We start from the raw sequence: 6,337 nt of genomic DNA, 5'->3' as shown, positions 1-6,337 counted from the left end.
GTCAGAGAAATTACTTCTGGACTCATGATTGTGACTTTGTGTTGATCATACAGATGAGGGGAAATCTACTGATTTACTGTTTGGGTCTAAGACAAAACCTCCCTTGAAAAAACAGCTTGTGACCTATGGAAAGGGTAGGTTATGCAGCCAGTGCTGGCTAGCCTGCTCCCTTGCAGGAGGGGGCTACCACCAAAGGGAATGAACCAGCAGGTACTTACCAGTGTTCTGTACAGGCAGGTGGGACTGTAGACCTCTGCCTTCATCAGTGCCTGAACAACAGAAATGAGGAGTCACACAAAGACACTGAAGTTCTCCAGGAGCAACTGTTGTGGAGATGTACAGAGCACTAAGGCACAAACCCTCTGAGCACCTAAGGAAGCTGGTCATGGTACTGAAAAACAGCTGGCCAGCAAACCAGGTACTGCATGGGGCTGGCACCCAAGTTAATGCAGTTTCTGAATTGCAGCTGGCTCCACTTTCATTGGCTGAGGAGACAGGCAGTGGCCTGTGTGCCCACCCCCAGCCCCTTCACCGTGCCCTGGGACAGTCACCATCGGCTAGAGCACGGACAGTGGCCGATGCTCAGCAGCAAATAAAGCCTTCTCAGGGACAAGCTCCTCGTTAATCGTTCCTTTGAAACAATCAATCAATCCCCCCTTCTGTCTAGGAGGGCTGCCAGAGAATAAGATGATTGCTCTCATGCCACCTTGTGTGACTCACCAGAGAGAAAAGAGTACAGCAGTACAGGGAGGATAATTACTCTTTTTTTGTGAGTTGGTGCCTGGTTTCAGTGTATTTAAGTGTTGTTTAAGTGTCTAGTTCTTGGCCATTGTATTCAATCTTATTTTTATTAGAGTCTTAAAATTTTTACAGCATGGAGAAGTTTGTACCTCAATGGGAGCTTTCAGAATACAGTGAAAAATACAACCATAAAAGACAGAAGTACAGGTTGCTCCCTGGCATTTACCTATAGTGCTCTTCTCTTGCCTCATTAACTTTATAAGCATCCAGGTTTGCTAGAAATCATGGTAATTTATACTAAATCAGTAAAGCAAGCGAGCTAAAATGCAAACATGCCGAAGCCACTCTTCCACCATGCATGTTGCTGCAGAGAGAAAACTGGTTGCTTGAGGGAGGGACAGCTGTCAACGCCACCACAGCTGTGCTATTTCCCTGACAAACATCTCACTGGACATGTCCCCAGGGGAGCTGTGGGTGGGGACATGAGTACAAAAGTCCTGTGGGCAGAAGCAGCACCCGGAGTCTGGGATGTCTGCAAATCTGTGGATCCATGTGTGCAATATCCTGTCTTGGGTGCACTTTCTTCTTTCTGTAGTTTCCCCCCCTCAATTTGTTCAAGTGGTTCAAGTCTGAGGAAGGAGAAAGGCCAGTCTGTTTTGCTTTGTGGGCTATATTTCTATGGGATGCTGCTCCTTAAAGAGCACAGCTGCATTGCTGCCAGGCAAACACGCCCGTCCGCCAGGGCTCAAGTTTGTTCTCTATGGGTGGCCAGACCATATTCTCTAAAAAACATCCAAAAACACCCTAAACTCACAAAAAAACCTACCAACAGGCATGTAAGCACTTCCACATTCCCCAACTTGCTTGTTCTGCATAAACAGCAGAATTTTATTTTTCTTTCTGCCACATGCATTTTTAACCAGCTGTATATCACTCTTGTTTTAGAAGACATTGCATAGGGAAAAAAAAGGCTGCAAAGAGACTTTGCTTTTTATTGATGGAGAAATACATTTTCAGGTGTGGTTCACAGGGTTAGTCCCTCTAGTCTACCAAGAAGGAGATTTCAAGACTTTGCTGATTTGTTTTCATATTTCCTTTGACCAAATAGGTCACTAAAATCGATACATATTGTTGAAGTCCATCCAGCCCACTATCCACTATTCCCTGGGAAGGGCAGCAATGAATGCTAGGAAATAAGAAGGAGCATACCTACAAGAAATCCTACCTGTTCAACTTCCTCATACGTGGGTTGCTGCTCATGTTACTGTTTGCTTCCAATGGGCGGTCAAATCAATACCATTTCTAAGCAGGAAAAGTAGATTTCAGAAAGAATATTGCTCAGCATTATTGAACACAGACTTCCTCCCTCTCCACCCTCACCCCTTTTTTACAAAAAAAGAGCTCATCTAGCAGGCACTTTACCTTTCTTAGCTAGAGGACACAGATGGGCTCCTCTGCACCACAGGTCAGGAGTGCTGGGTAGCAGTGGGAGGATCTGCAAAGAACTATCAGGACATCACAAGCCAGTTTTACTGAGTTTCACTCTGCATTACTCTCCGAGAATACATAATTTCTCTATTTCTAAAAGTAGGAAGAGATAACAATACCATAATTACCTTGGAAAGGTATAAAAAAGCCTAATGAAGTAATATTTGTTAAGCACTGAAGGATCTTTGAATACTGTGAGCGCTTTTGTGGCTTTACTTTGTCCTGTGGTGGTCGTTCAGAAAAATACTGAAATGAAGGGCAGAATTTGAAAGTGACTATTTCCATAGACATCAGCATCCCCCAAAACCACTTGTGTGAGTGTGCTCTGAGGTAGTTAATATTTGCCAGGTGATGAAATGCTCAGACATATTTCTCCCCAAGGTATTTAGAACTGTGATCCGTGAAGGCAAATGAAAGGGATATACTAGGAAACACATTAGAGTTCTTCCTGTGATCTTGTGATTTTTTTCCCTTAATGCTTTTGCACAGTTTCAAACCAATGATTAACTTTCCACTGGCAAAATCAGGGCTGTAAATGTCTGGGGGAACTTGCTAGACGTGCTCTTGCACTCGTGTTTGGGCAGAGCTGGCTCACGCGCTGCCCCGGCGCTGACAGGGAGCGGGAGTGCGCAGGCCAGAAGCGTGCTGTTAGTGCAGGTAAAGGCCAGGAGAAACTTCACCTGCACAGACACTAAACACTGGGCCTTTTTGCCTCCACACTAACTGATCAACCAGATTAGGCAAGGCTGGAGTCAGCTGCCTGTGCTGCAGGCTGGCTGCCCACAGGGCACGAGGCTCCCCGGAGGTGCAGGATACTCAGGTGACATTCTGCTGGGTCCCTTCAAGACAAGCAAGAACAAGGCTCCTCAGGGGGAAGATGAGGGAACTTCTGCAAAACAATCTCTCCAACACAACCAAGAAAACACCCAGTAAAACAACAGCAACAAAAAAATCAGCCAGGAATTTAAGAGCTGTCGAGGATCTTGAAGTGGTGGTGGCTCTGGCAGATCATCATGGATGGGAGTGGGGGGAAAGCCTGCTGGGGCAGCAGGACATTGAGCCACTGCTCTGACATGGTGGGTAGCAGCTAACACAAGCCAGGAGAGCAGAAAGAAACTGCTTGGTTTTCACCCTTCATTGATGCTGACTGTGTTGGCCTTGCAGCCTCCAGGATGCTGGTCATGGAGGGGTGACACACACAGTGTGCCACCAGTGCACCATGGTTTACTCACCAGCTGATCTCAGCTCTCAGCAGTTGCTAAAATATGGGGGTCAGAGGTATGTATGGTAAAGCTTAGTATTTTTCCACTTGTGTTCAGCCATGCTGGAGCTCAGCTTCTGTGTTAGGCCCCTTCATACAATAGATGGTATGCCAATAAAATTGCTCTCAGGAGAAAATTCTACTGGGTGAGGCTAAGAGTGGCAGAATGAGGTTCTTAACAATCTTGATAGAGGCTGTAAGCAGTCTAAAGAGAAGCCTAATTCAGATGCCTCGGTATGCAGCCTTTTTGATTACACCCACAAACCACCCACAACCTCCAAATTGCTATTCTTTAGAAACACCCTGCAGCACTTTCTGGTTTCCAATATACAGCAGTGCTCTAGGCTTAGCTGCTGGATTTATGCATGCACATGCAAAAATAACTAATGGAGAGCTTGATCAGACAGCAGGATCTTTTCTCAAATGACACATTTTAGTAATAAAGGAAATGTATTCTGTTATCCTGCTAGCATGGAATAATGAAACCATAGCTTTCCCTTCCCAGCTTTTTTCCCTTCCTCTCTTTTGAGTGTTGCAAAGCAGAAATGATCCTTGGCTTGTAGGCTGCAGCAGCCCACAGGAGCTTTAAGAATAGTGTCAGAAACCCACAAAGCCATGCTGTTAATTGGGGACTGGGTCATTGGTGACACTTTGGAGAGCTGTGCTCTCATTCCAAAGCAGCAAGGTACCCTGCAGGTGCCAAAGCCTGGCATTTCCATGCAGAGGGAGGAGGGTCCCGTGTTGCTGAGACTCATTTGTTTGGCAGCTTTGTCAAACACCGTGGCCTAGGAGATCAAACCCTTCTTCCTGCAGGTTCATGCCCATAATCTCTGCCCCTCCACACCTCTGGGAGGTGCTGCTGTCACAAGGACCAGTGACCATGATGTTTCCGTGTTTTCTTTGCAAGACGTGTGTGCTGCTACTCAAATCTCTGTCTTCGCACTGCTGCCTGTATTGCCCAACTCTGTAACTCTCAAAGCAGAAGGCTAAAGGAAAACAAAATGAGGCTGATTTTTAGGCCATCTTGTGAACTTCTGTTTTGTTTCTTGGGCAGCTGGGGTTTCCTTTTAATTGCAATCTCAATTTAAGGCACAGGACAGAGGGAGATCGAAGGGGAAAAAGAAAACCTCAACTAATTTTCTTCCCTTTCTGGCTATTAAGTGTAGTTTAAGAACAAAGTCTTCCCAGAGAGCTTCTGTAATCACAAATAAGAGAGACGAGAAAATAAAAGTTATGCTCCTGCTAACACTCCTGGGTTTTAAAAATTTTAAAAATATTTCAGTGTTCTACTCATGTTTTAATGAATCTCAGACCTCCATATTACCTCTCGTAACCACCATCCACACACAGACCTCATATGGTGGAAAACTCCAGAATCTACAAGAGCTCCAGAGATATCAGAGGTAGAGAAGCATTGCTGGTAGAGAGCTGGCTTCTGCTGTCATGTCAGAAGCAACTGGGGAGGTATAACTACACATTTATCAGCCTTTTCATCAAAGGAAACTGATAGCATGAAATGCAACTTGTTCTCTGTGATGCAAATTCAGCAAAACAAGAGCAGAGGAAGCTCATCAGCTCAAGCTAACTCTCAAACAAAGCTCCCTTCAAGGCTGCCACCCAGACTTCTGCCTCCTTGGCTCCCAGCTCTTCAAAAAGAGCCTCTCCTGCCAGCCCCATGGCAGGAGAAAATCCCATCCATCCTCTCTCAGAGAGTTTTCCCAGTGCAACTCACGCCTACACGTATAACTCTGTTTCTTGCCTCGCTAATGATTCTATAAGCCATCTCAGAGGCCAGCTGCCAGAAGCTGATGTCTCTGCAAAGTGAGAATTGTTTGGAGCATGCAGGAAGGTACTGTGTTCTCCTAGCAACCAAAGTTGTAAAATAATGTAATCATATCCAAGATAATGTGATAAAAGATTATATGATGCTTGTATCAGGTTGTTATGGCAACTGAAATAAGTTTAAATGCGTGTATCCAGCGTTTCAAACAAATAATGTAATTGTCTGCAAAATTACCTTCCTAATTAACCCCATTCAGTTTGCCATCCTCTCCATTCATATAAGCCTACTACAGGGCTGTTGTGAAAACTTATTTTCATAGAATCATAGAATGGTTTGGGCTGACAGGGACCTTAAAGATCATCCAGTTCCAACCCCTTTGCCATGGTCAGTAACACCTTCCACTAGACAAGGCTGCTCAGAGCTTCATCCAGCCTGGCTTGAACAATGCCAGGGATGAGGCATCTACAGCTTCTCTGGGCAGCCTGTTCCAGTGCCCCACCACACTCACAGTAAAGAATTTTTTATTGTGCCTGATTTAAACCTACTCTTTTCTAGTTAGAATCCATTCGCCCTTGTCCTGTCAGTACAGGCTCCTGTAAAAGGCCCCCTCCACCTTTCTTGTGATCTGTCCATCCTCACCCACCAGCACTCCAAGTCCTTCTCGGCAGGGCTGCTCTCGGTCTGTTCATCCCCAGCCTGTGATGGTACCAGGGGTTACTCTGACCCACGTGCAGCATCTCGCACTTGGTCTTGTTAAATCTTATGAGATTTCCATGGGCCCACTTCTCCAGCTTGTCCAGGTCCCTGGACCCATCCTTCAGGTGTGTCAGCAGCACCACTCAGCCTGGTGTCATCTGCAGATATGCTGAAGGTGCACTCAATCTCCCTGCCGATGCCATTAGTGAAGATATTTAATAACACTGGTGCCAGTACAGACACCTGATCTGACGTCCACTGACCCCTCAGAGCCATTGACCACCACCCTCTGGATCTGACCATCCAGCCACTATCGTATCCATCTAACAGTCCACACATCAAATCCCCCTCTCTCCAATTTAGAAAGA

At 45.8% G+C, this 6,337-nt stretch overlaps 1 long non-coding RNA gene across 1 annotated transcript; it reads right to left on the bottom strand.

Moving 5' to 3' along the window:
- Positions 1-240: 240 nt before the first annotated feature.
- LOC136555718 (uncharacterized) lies at positions 241-2,223 on the bottom strand. Its single transcript, XR_010783531.1, has 3 exons — positions 2,164-2,223; positions 1,967-2,043; positions 241-269 (listed from the first exon to the last, which is right to left on the bottom strand). It is a non-coding gene; the product is annotated as an uncharacterized lncRNA (long non-coding RNA).
- Positions 2,224-6,337: the final 4,114 nt, after the last annotated feature.

The sequence above is a fragment of the Molothrus aeneus genome, chromosome 4 (assembly GCF_037042795.1).
Source record: "Molothrus aeneus isolate 106 chromosome 4, BPBGC_Maene_1.0, whole genome shotgun sequence".
Lineage (NCBI taxonomy): Eukaryota > Metazoa > Chordata > Aves > Passeriformes > Icteridae > Molothrus > Molothrus aeneus.
Note: the sequence above shows the minus strand (reverse complement) of the source record. Positions and strands in the feature narration are given on the sequence as shown.